The sequence below is a fragment of the Ochotona curzoniae genome, unplaced genomic scaffold (genome assembly GCF_017591425.1).
Source record: "Ochotona curzoniae isolate NIBS_2020 unplaced genomic scaffold, NIBS_Ocur_1.0 scaffold_461, whole genome shotgun sequence".
NCBI classification, from domain to species: domain Eukaryota; kingdom Metazoa; phylum Chordata; class Mammalia; order Lagomorpha; family Ochotonidae; genus Ochotona; species Ochotona curzoniae.
Window position 1 is genome coordinate 5,529,506 of NW_024467120.1, and position 12,685 is coordinate 5,542,190.

Below are 12,685 nucleotides of genomic sequence, written 5' to 3' on the forward strand. Positions count from 1 at the left end.
TCTCCATTTGTTACATGTGGAACCAGAGTGGAAAGATGAATGGAAAATTATGTTCTTTCTTTTTTCAAATTCACTTATTTGCATAGCATGAATAGGCCTGGGATAAAGGCTCCAATCTGGGGAAATAAAAGGCACACTCTCGAATTCAGGATTATAATCCATGTACCTTTCTATCAAAGGTAGGGAAAGGCAGAGTTATCCCACATGCTGGAGTCCTGGATCAGGATCTGCAGCAAGTCATTTTCCTCTGGATTGATTTCTTTTCTGTGAAATGCTGGAGCTGGGCTATGACCAAGCAGTCTCCAGGGGCCTATCCAATGCCAACTCTCTGTGATTCTCAAACTCCTGAGCTTTGTGATGCAATGGCACTGGGACAATGCAAGTGGAAGGCAGAATGGTAATGAAATCCCAGCACATGTTGCCAATATTGTTCACAGTTCAGGGGACCTGGCCCGGCTTCAGTCATGAAGTGAGTCATGGAGTCACTGTGGCAGCTTATTCAAGATCTGAAGGGCTGGTGCCACTGCCTGCATTAATTAATGCAGCAAATATTGCAGAATGGCTTTGTGGGGAGGAATCATTGTAGGGTATAATGTAGTCATTGCTTTAGTGGTGGATGTCTAATGGGGGAGACAGGTGAGAAAACAGGTCACCGACAGTCTAGCTTAATGTGGACTTTGACGGATGCAAGTATACAATGATACAAAAGAGCAATCTGCTCTCTGTATCTGTGGATGCCACATCTGCTGATCCAGCCAGCTGTGATTTGAAAATATTAGGGAAAAAAACTTGTGTCTATGCTGAAATACTCTTTTCTTGTCATTTCTCCCTAAAAAGCATAGGATAACAATTATTCACATGGTATCTCCAGTGTGTTAGATACCGTTGGTAGTTTAGAAATGATTTAGAGAATGTGGGAGGATGGGGTAGGTTACATGCAAATACTATGCTGTATTAAATAAGAAAGTTGAGTACTTGATGATTGAGGGGTTCCTGGAATCACTCACTCATGGATGCTCAAGAACATATGTTCATAGGAGGGGTAGCTACCCTAGCTGCTGCCAGGAAACTCTTCCAAAAAGAAGTGGATTCTAAGTTCAGCCAAAGTAGAGAAGACAAATAGTTTCCTAGCTAATTGTTTCTTGAAGTAAAGATCAGAAATCATTGAAATTTGATTTTTCTTTATCACTGAACTTAAAAACTAGAAGCCCAATAACTTCATAGCTCTCAAAGAGTAGCATGCACTGTTACTAAAATATTCTCCCACACTTTTGTGCCCTTCCTCATGACTAACACAAAGGATTCAAAAGGCTCATAAATGATGTTTAGGACAATATCACCTGTGCCTGTCAGACTCCTTAGGTTTGTAACAACCTCCTTGGTCCTTGCTTGTTTCAGTGCCTTGGTGAGGCACAATAGTTGGGCAGTTTGCCTTGAACATTTGTGTTCGTGCATCTACTTTGATTGCCATGTGGAGAAGTTATGGTGGATTTATATATAACATGAGCTTTTGCTTTCTTTTTATAATATATCCTAGGAGTAGGGTGGCCAGCTCTCTGCTCAGTGACTCATAAACCTGATTCAGCTTCTGTCTCCCAAGGTGACCCTCCACCATACTAACGTTTGACATTTGACATTTTAATTAAGATCACAGACTAGTCAGCACACCACCAGAACAATGATGAATCTTCTCCTGTGAGTACAAGTAAAGGGCAGTCCACCTAATCTGCCATAGGCTGGGCCATGTTCCATGGAGCTAAGTGGAAATCTGAGTCTGTTAGTGACACACTTGCTGAGAATGTGTTTTGACCCCTGAAACAGAAAAGAAGCCACACCTCTAAATTTGGTGAGACAATGTTCCATCTCTTGCATCTTTCTCAATCCTATACCTTTTCATGAGACTGTAAGCAATAAACAAGATGGTAATTCAGTGCACTTCTGAGCTACCTGTATTTGCAGGTAACTATAGGGCCATTTTAAGCAAGAAGGAAAGACTGGCAATGACTTGAAATCTGATGGAATATGGTGCTGTTTACTTGTGATTTAGTGCTTTAAAGCTCCAAATATTGCTAATGCTTGGGCTTAGGACACAAAGTTCCAGCATTGGCCTCTCTGTTTCTGTATTTTGAAGGCACCTGGAACTCAATGTGGTCACCCTGAAGGCATCCCAGATGACCTTAAATTCCTTATTGCACCTCTCATGATGGAATGCATTTGATCCTTCACTCCTTCCACTGGTGTTTATCTATTGCCATGTCTGAGTAGAAACTGTTTTATTTCCCATAATTATTGATTGTACTAGGACTGTTTCTGTTTGTGCAGAAGTCTTGGCTGTCCTCTCTACCTTCCCAACTGCTGACAAGAAACTGGGTATCAACTAGTATCAAATCCTCAGAGTGGGTGAAATCAGGTCAGTTCCCAGTCCAGGAAGATACTGTGAAACAAACAAACAAACAAACAAACAAAAACAAAAGAAAGAAAGAAAGAAAATGTTCAGGAAGATTGAGATAAACTGAGATAAATCAAGGAAACAGGGAACTTCCAATGAGAAGACCAATGCATGTTTTAAGAGAGGTGTAAAGTTCTCAGTGAAAGGTATTTGCTTGAAACTGTAAACCTTCACATCCATGATGGACACTTGAGTATTGTTTGAACAGGCATGTGTGTATGCGTATGTGTGCACAGACCAGTGAGAGATTACGTGTCAGGCTGACAGGAGATCCAAGAGTGGAGACTTGTAGGAATAACAGTCTTTGCAAGGATGTTGGGCCTGTCAAGACTGTGGGATTGGAATTTCAAGGCAATTTCATTCAGATCTGGAGAATCATTGGATCTTAAGTTATCATCTTCATTACCAGCTATGTTTTTTGCATAATGAAAGAAATGAAGAATGTGATCCTAACATCCTTCCACCATCCTTCATCCTTATCATTCTCCATGTTTAGTCGTCTTACCCTTTGGTCCTGGCTCTACTTTCAGAATTACCTGTTATCTCAGCAGATTGGAATTCAGAAGGTAGTATTAGCAGGTAAAGTAGAAAATTGTGTTCAGACTATCTGAAACAGGAGTGAGTAGGAAATAGGAATGATCCTATCAGAATTTTAAAAAGTGGGACTAAATCCCACCATGGAATAGTTCTACCCCCTGATATTATAACACATAATGATATTGACACCCATATACTGTAACACATAATTACTAGTGATAATGTTGAATCAAAAAGGCCATCAAGAGGTACTATATCATCTATAGAAGTGGCTTCATATACTTTGCTGAACCTCCCTATGTCAAGGGATGATCTGACAATTTAATTGCTTTAAATTAATAGTATATGGAAAAATGAATTCATAAAATATCTTATATTGAGTCTTTGGAAATTGGCAGCACTCCCCTCCCTTTTTAAAATAAAGATTTATTTATTTTTATTGCAAAGTCAAGTATTCAGAAAGGAGATACAGAGAGGAAGATCTTCCATCAATGATTCACTCCCCAGGCAGCCACAATGGCCGGATCTGCACCAAGCCGAAGCCAGGAGTCAGGAACTTCTTCCAGGTCTCCCACACAAGTGCAGGATCCCAAGACTTTGGGCCATCCTTGGCTGCTTTCCCAGGCCACAAGCAGGGAGTTGGATGGGAAACAGGGTTGCTGAGATTAGAACCGGTGCCCATATGGGATCCCAGTGTATGCAAGGTAAGGACTTCAGCTGTTAAGCTACTACGCTGGACCCTTGGCAGCTCCTTTTTAGACTATTTCTTCTTGGGAGTCAGTAGATAACCTAACAATTTTGATCCCACTTGAGACCATTACTGCAGTTGAGTCTAAAATAGCTGCTTATGGTTCAGATATACTGGAGCATGAGATATGTGAGTGAAGACTTGGGCTTTTAGTTGAGCTGATTCATGAAGTTAATGCAGTCAATCAATGTCTCAGCCAATACCATATGGAGCAAACCAACTTTCCAGCTGGTCCTGGTTGAAAGTACTGATCCATGGACTGTGAGCAGATGAACAGGTTGCTGTTTAAGCCACTAAGTTTTGGAGAAGTTTTTATGATGATAGAGAAATGTAAAGTTATTGAACCACGTGGTTTTAGAGGAGCTGTTTTTAATGGTTCTACTGTTAGGTGAGTGTCAGTACCTCACCTATGCAAAGAGGCTGAACTTCACATGGCACAGTCTCCATTAGCTCTATAACACCAAAAAATTTAGAAAAATAACTGTTAGGATAAAAAGAGTCGGAAGTAATTATATAAGGACAATCTAGATAATGGTAATCATCACAGTGTGATGTTGGTGGAAGAATAGCAAAACAGATCAGAGGCAAAAACAGAGATCAGAAATCAGATCAATCTTTACCAAAAAAAAAAATGAAAGCACTAGTGTAAAGCCGAGATTATCCACTGCTCAAATGGTGGTGGAAAAACTGCATAGCATGTGTGAAAACTGAATCCAGACACAGACCTTACATCCTCCATGAAAATGAAATCAAACTGAATAATAAATGGAAATGTAAAAGGTGTAACTCTAACACGTCTTGAAGATAACACATAAGAAGCCAAGAGGTATTGTGTTGAAATTAGATACAACACCAAACATAAACCATTCCAATATAAATAAATTGCAGTTTATTAAAATTCAGGCTTCAGCTCAGCAAAAGACAGAATCAGGAGAATAAGACAAGTCACAGGCTGGGATTCATATTTTCAAAAGTCATATCTGATAAAAACCTATTATCAAAAATGAACAAATAACCCCTACTACTCAACAATAAAAATACAAACAGCCTAGGAATTGGATCGGAGATCTTGGGAACCATTTCATCAAAGAGATATACAAATATTGAATTAGCAATTGAAAATATGTCATTAGGGAAATGCATAGTAGAACAACACTAAACATTGCAATGCTGCTAGAATTGTCAAGATGAGAACACCGACCGCTCCAAGTGCTCGTGAGGAAATGGAACAGTCAGAACTCTCCTTCATTACTAATGGGGATGCAAAATGGTTCAGACAGTGTAGGAGACAATTTGGCAGTTTCTTATCAAACTAAACATATTTTAACCATATGACCCAATAATCATGCTTCTTGGTATTTACTGAAAGAGGTTGAAAGCATATCTCTAAACAGACACCTGCTCATGGATATTCATAACATCTTGATTCATAATTGCTCGTATTTGGAAGCAAGAAAGATGTCTTTAGTTAATGGATAAATTGTGGTAAGTCCAGATATTGGAATATTATTCAGTGCTAAAGAGAAGTGAGCTATCAAGCTATAAACACATAGAGTTTAAATGCATACTACAATGTGAAAGAAGCCAATCTGTAAGATGACATCCTGGAAGAGATAAAACCACAGAGCACAACATGATCAGTGATTCCCAGGAATGAGCAGGATGAGAGGAGCAGGGAGCATGAATAGGTAGAGCAGAAAGAATTCTATTTTTGGTTTTTTTTTTTTCATGCTATATTTTCATGGGTTCAGAGAGAAAGAATTTTTATACCTGGGCGAGCACTCTGCAGTAGTGGATACATGCAGTTCCTTTTACATTTGTCCAAACTCAAGGAATGTGCAACACCAGGAGTGGGCCTGAATATAAGCTCAGCACCACAGGGGACAATGATGAGTTCATTCGTTGTAATGGGAATGTCACTCTGGTGAAGGATACTGCTAACAAGGGAGGGTGTGCATGGGTGCCAGCAAGCAGTAGATGGGCTATCTCCATACCATCCTCTCCATTGTGTAGAAAATCTTTAACACTATATGAAAACAACAGCAGTAAGCAACAGTGGTTCCTGATTATAGTCCTGGTACTAAAAATTTGTGTGATAACATGGGAACAAATATATAATAATGACAATAGGTCATTGATTGATTGGTTTATTAGATTCTCTCTTTTTTTAAAAGATTTATTTTTATTATTTTTTTCTATTGGAAAGGCGGATATACAGAGAGGAGAGACAGAGAGGAAGATCTTCTGTCCGGTGATTCAGTCCCCAAGTGAGCACAACGGCCGATGCTATGCCGATCTGAAGCCAGGAGCCAGGAACTTCCTCCAAGTCTCCCACATGGGTGCAGGATCCCAAAGCTTTGGGCTGTCCTCGACTGCTTTCCTGGGCCACAGGCAGGGAGCTGGATGGGAAGCGGGGCTGCCGGGATAGAACCGGCGCTCATATGGGATCCGGTGAGTGCAAGGCGAGGACCTTAACCACTGCGCCATTGTGCCGGGCCCTAGATTCTCTTTTAATCCTTATGACAATTCTCTGAGGGTTTTTCTTTTAACAGATGGGCAAACTGAATCTCCATGGCCATGCAAAAGTTAGCTGTGTTAAAGTTCAGGAAGTTCTGCTTCGTTTTTGTTTATTTCTCCCCGAACAGGTGGAACCAGCCAAGGCAAGGTTGAGATGGCTCTTTGTAATGTTACAATTCGTGATAGGCTGATGGGAATTATGCAAATCTCTTTTGATGTTTAACTATTTGTATAACTTTGCCTGTGAAGCAGCAGCAAAGATAAATCTTGTGCCAAATTAAGTAAATCTAAATTCCTTCCAGAATCTAGATTGTCTGTTATTCCAAGTAATAGTTCAAATTTTTTCAGCACAGGCTTATGATGGATTTTGCCACTTGGCGAGTATATCAGTGGATGAAAGACATTTGTCTCTGTTCTCCCTGTAAATCTACCTTTCTAACAAAAATGAATAAATCTTAAAAAAGAGAGCTTCAGGGCCCGGCGTGGTGGCCTAGTGGATAAAGTCCTTGCCTTGAACACACCAGGATCCCATATGGGCGCCAGTTCTAATCCCGGCAGCTCCACTTCCCATCCAGCTCCCTGCTTGTGGCCTGGGAAAGCAGTCGAGGATGGCCCAAAGCCTTGGGACCCTGCACCCACGTGGCAGACCCAGAAGAGGTTCCTGGTTCCCAGCTTTGGAATCGGCACAGCACCAGCCGTTGTGGTCACTTGGGGAGTGAATCATCGGATGGAAGATCTTCCTCTCTGTCTCTCCTTCTCTCTGAATACCTGACTTTGCAATAAAAATAAATAAATCTTAAAAAAAAAAAGGGAGCTTCAGAAAGTTCTTGGAAAATTCTTATTATGTAAAAGCTGTACATAGATTTCCAAATAAAGTTATCTTTTAATTTGATTTTCCAAAATGAAGTACAATTGTGCAGTTTCATTCATCTGACCTCTTATTGTTTGGATATTTTAGTATGCTTTCATGTATTTTTCTTCTTTCTTTATGAAAAACAAGCTTATATTAAACTTTGATGGTACATTTTTAGGCCTGCACAATACTTAGTGACAATTTTAAGAACCAGAATGACTGAATGCAAATGTCTAGCACTTAATATGCTTTGACACATAAATATCTATTTAAGAAAGGTCTGATGTTGTCTAAGATATCATCACCTGCTGTAATGGTTAAAGAGAAAAGATTCCAGATTACCCTCTACATTTTCAGAGTATGCTATAACCAGACACTGGTGCAAAAGGCAGCTGGCCTCCTAAAACTGACATGAGATATGAAAGCAAGATGGTTGTAATGAGTTTTCTTGAATCTTGGGGAGTCCAGGATTAAGCATCATATATTGTTCTTGATGGAAACAAACCTGGGTCAGAATTGGAACAAAGCTCTGACAGTACTGAGGCACCAATAAACATTTAATTGTAATGTTCCTCTTAGTGCCAAATATTGCACCTGGAGATAATATCTGACTGGATTTGAACCAAAAGGGTGAATGAATGATCTCTGGCTATGAACATTGGATTACTCCTCGAAACCCATTCTATTCTATGCTTATGGATTTTGAATTTTCAATTGTTTTCTGTTTTTACCCCAACCCTTACAGTCATTGTTTTCGATTGCTCCCACGCCATCAGTGTTGGCTGTCTTATTTCTTTCTGCTTCCCTCTTGTCTCATGCATGCCACAACCAATGCTTTGCTTGAACGCTGTGCTTAAAGTGTGTGGATGACATTTTAAAGTTTCTTTTATGCTAATATTCAGAAAGTTGTGTTTTCCCAAATATCTGAAAGGATGCTGTTTTAAAATGAAATTCGTTTACTAAACCAAGTGAAAAGGAAATGCAATATGGTCTTATATTTATGATATTAGCAAATGTTTTCTGCTTCTCTGTTTCTTCCAAGAGAAATATCAAGAATAATAGTAAAATGGGACTTAACTGAAATATTGTTCAAAGAAGACATGCTGTGTTAATTCTTAATTTTTGCATGTATTTATGGAGTAGAGCATGGCTTTCAATAAATATATTTAAAAAGCGTACTGTTCAATAAGGAGTAACCAACTTTTCCCCATTGCTTGTCGTTAGTTAGTTTATATTTGAAGGCTTGCTCATTTTAAAAAAAAAGACTTGTTTATCTTATTATTTGTGAAAGAAAACATTTAGTTCTTTAACTCTTTAAACAAGTAATAAAATAGAGAGAGATCTCATTTGCTTGTTCCCTTTCCAAATGCCTACAACAACTGGGGCACAGGCCAGGTCAAAAACAACTTGAGTGATCACCCAGTACCTCGTCTACCCCCCTTGTAGGATGCTCCTTAGCGGGAAGCAGGAATGGTAGTGGTACAGTGTCTCAATCCCAGGTACTGTCACATGTACTGTAAGCATTCCAAGTAGCACTGTGATCATGTCAAACACTGGGTCCTCATTAAAAAAAAATTGAAGAGATGTTTCTAAAGTTGGAAATGCTAATAATTTAATACATGTACTGAACTACCAATTACATTCAAAATAGATACAGGTTTTCAGTAATGTAATGTTTTCAATAGTACAGGTTTTCAGTTATGTAGCATATGTAATCTTACATTGATTTAATTATCACTTCACTCTTAGATGCTCATCTTATTAGATAATTCATATTTAATGAGACAACTTTATAAAAGCATGTTCATTGTTTTAAAAAGGTACAACTTAGAGATATACAAAGATCATTGTAAAAGCTCCCATGGAATTTCACTTGCGACAGACAGCTATTACTAGAACAGGGAAAGCCCTTTTAGAAACCTCTGTATGTGAGTGTGTGTTTTGTGTTTGCATGCATACACACGGACACACACACACATACACACATACCCACATACCTATTTTTATATTTATTCTTCTTATAAGGGGACTTCATAAAGCTTATGAAAGCATCAAATTAAAAGATACCTTCGCTTAGAGGCAATAGTTTTTCACAGTATGCATTTTTCACAAAATGGTAAAGGTCTTTGTGCCTATGTTCTCCTATAGTACTCTATTTGGAACCCAGGCAGCGGCTTGGTGGTGGCAGCAGCAGCGAGTCCCTGCTGATCCGAGAAAGGAGTCCCACATGCAGGGATTGCCTCCTTTCCTACCATTGGGACACCACTGTTTCCACTTCAGCTAATTTCCACCCCCAAAACAGCATGATATAACTTATGAGAGCTTAAGTTCTAGGGCCAAAGGCATGAGATAATGGATGCCTGCTCCACCACCAACACAATACCTTGCTTTCTATAAGTAACTCAGTACATTTCTTCCTCTGCAGAAGGGACAATCTGACAACTGCCTAATGCATCTGGTAGCCTCCCCAACCTCGTCTGAGGGCCTATCTCCCAGTCTTCTCTCTCAAACTCAGTGGCTCTCTTCTCAGGTATTCCTCCTCGGAAATACCAAGGGCAGATTCTAATATATAGTTGAACCTTTATTCATGCCAAACATGTTATATTATCACACTAATATTTTCTTTCTTTCTCTTTTTCTCCCCTACCCCAACTCCATTTTATCCTTTCTACCTTCCTTCTGTTTCTTTGTTCCAAAATAATCTTTAGAAAGGACATAGAAATTGAAATTTCCATCAATAACTTTTATGTGTCTTATTCTGTATTCCTTTTTCAATGTAGATTTAGATATTTTGCAATATCTAATAACAGATTTGTTAATCTATTAGTATTATGTATGGTTGCTTATATTTGCATTGTTTGATAACACATAAGAAAGAATATCTTTATTGCTGGTGAGCATTTTACAGTTTCAACTTTTAGTCTTTATCTGTTATTGTCATATTACATTTAAAAAATCCTAAGAAATGCATTTGGATTCTTTGAACATTGATCATTTATCATACACTTGTTACATCTTGTTTTCCAATTTGTACTTTAGTTTTTAAAAGTGTGTTCAATTTATCTTAGGTTTTTCTCATGACTTTTTTAGTTTATCAGTGTTGGATGCTTCCGAGTTAAAAATACTGGAAGAATTTCTTCATTGTATGATTATCTGAAACAAAGCAACTCAACCCAAATTTAAATTATAAATTTTATGGCCTAATGTTATTTTTTTTTAAAGATTTATTTATTTATTGGAAAGTCAGATATACAGAGGGGAGGAGAGACAGAGAGGAAGATCTTCTGTCCGGTGATTCACTCCCCAAGTGAGCGCAACGGCCGATGCTATGCCAATCAGAAGCTAGGAGCCAGGAACTTCTTCTAAGTCTCCCACACGGGTGCAGGATCCCAAAGCTTTGGGCTGTCCTCGACTGCTTTCCCAGGCCACAAGCAGGGAGCTGGATGGGAAACAGGGCGCTGGGATTAGAACCTGCTGCCTCTGTGGGGTGTATCAGCAGGCAGGTGAACTGGAAGCAGAGCTACTAGGATTAGTGCCTGTACTCTGATGTACGGATGTCCTAAGTGATATATTTACCACTGTGCCAAATACCACTGTGACCTTAAATTATGGAGTGATGACCTTGAAATTCACTTAATTTCTTTTGATGTGGTAGAATCTTAATACTGATTCTGCTAAACTGCCATTGACCTATTACATGTTTTAACATGATACTGTTAGTATTTCTTGTACACCGAGAAGACAAGTAAGATGATAAAACTTGTTTCTTTTCTTTATCTCCCTCTCCCTTATACTTCTTTGTATTGTTCCAGTTCTTGAGAGAATGGAATTAGAATTCTTGCTTGAGTTTCAGTTTAGGGACCAAGTTCACAGTGATATACCAAGTATGGAACTGAAGTGTTTCAGGGATTATTTATTATGTGAATAAATGCCAATTTTTTGAGCACCTTTCCCTTTTTATTTCTTAACATCTACATCTTAATGATTAATTGAGTGGTGGGCATTGTAGTTCAGTGGGTAAAGCCATAAGAAACCCCTGCATTCCAGAGTAGTGTGTCAGTTCTGGTCCTGTCCACTCCTGTTTCCATGCCAGCTTTTTGCTAATGTGCCTGGGAAAAGTGATAATCCAAGTACTTGGTGTCCTTACCACTGACAGGAGTGGTCTGCAAGGAGTTCCTGGCTTATGTTTTGGTCCTGGCTTGGTCCTGGTTGCTGTGGACAATGGGTGAGTGAATTAGCAGGTGGAAAATATCCATCTCTACCTTTGTCTCTCTCTGTTATTTTGCCTTTCAAATAAGTAAAAAATATGAAATGAGTGATTTCATTTTAAAATATATTTCAAAATAGCTGTGCTCAATGGTATTTTTTAAAAGTATTCCATGTCCAGTTCTGTAATACATAACTCCCTTTAATAAGCATTGTGATATTTTTTAGCTTTATTTTCTTGAAACTTAGAGTCCTGCTATGGAATTAATTTTTTTAATACCCCAAAGACTTCCCTTAATTTTTGGAAAATACAAGTTAAAAAGAATGGCATTATCTCTAAGAATCCATTGGCAAATAAATAAAAATCAAGGTTGGGGTGATCTTTCTAACCAACATTTTTTCAGGTATGTTTTGTAGAATCAATTGAGGGTGTAGATGAAGAAAGACTGGAGGACAATAACACATGTGTCTATTTTATGGTCAAGATACTGCTAATCCATTGGGCAGGATTTTCATCTAGAAAGAAGCTTTTCTAATAACCTCTTTGGGAAAAAATAATCTCATAAATAATATAAAAAACCTTTATTTTAGATGAGATAAAACCAACAAAGATGAAAGCTAAAAGCATTTCTGTGAAGTGGTCTTGGTATTTGCATATTTTAGTAGTTCATTTCAGTTACCAGAAAAGTCTGTATTCACCCTCTTTAATCCTTTTGCTAATACACACCATTACAAATTATTCAGGAACATCCAGGGAGGATGTTTTGGTTGTTATGAAAGGCATCAACGTTAGTATTCTTCCAATAATCTGGAGAGAGATGCTTGTAATACAAATTTTAGGCATACTCAGAATACTAAATTGATTTTGTGCTAGTGTTGATTTTTAGGATAAACAGGTAATATTTCCTTGAGTCTTGTTAAACAGAAAACAACTGTAATGGCAAGAGTTTGGTGTGAAAGTTAAGCCACAGATTGGGTTGCCTGCATCCGGAATCAGAGTTCATGTCCCAGATCTGTTTCCAGTTCCAACTTTCTCCTAATGAGCACCTGGGGAGGCAGCAAGCGATGGCTCAAGTATTTGAGTCCTAGACATCCATGTATGAGATCCAGACTGAACTTGTGGTTCCTGGCTTGTGCTTGGCCCAGCCTTATCCATTATCAATATTTGGAGAGTGAACCCGTGAATGGGAGAAACTCTATGTTTAAATAAAACAAATAGGAAAAGAAATAGTAGATATTTTGCATCTTCATTGCTTGAAAATAAATTTTCAAAAATGATTCAACTCCCAGTCATGCTTGCTTGTTAAAAAGGGTTGAGATCATTTTGCTCACTGGTCTAAATCCCTTTTTATGTTCACATTATATATATTTTTAA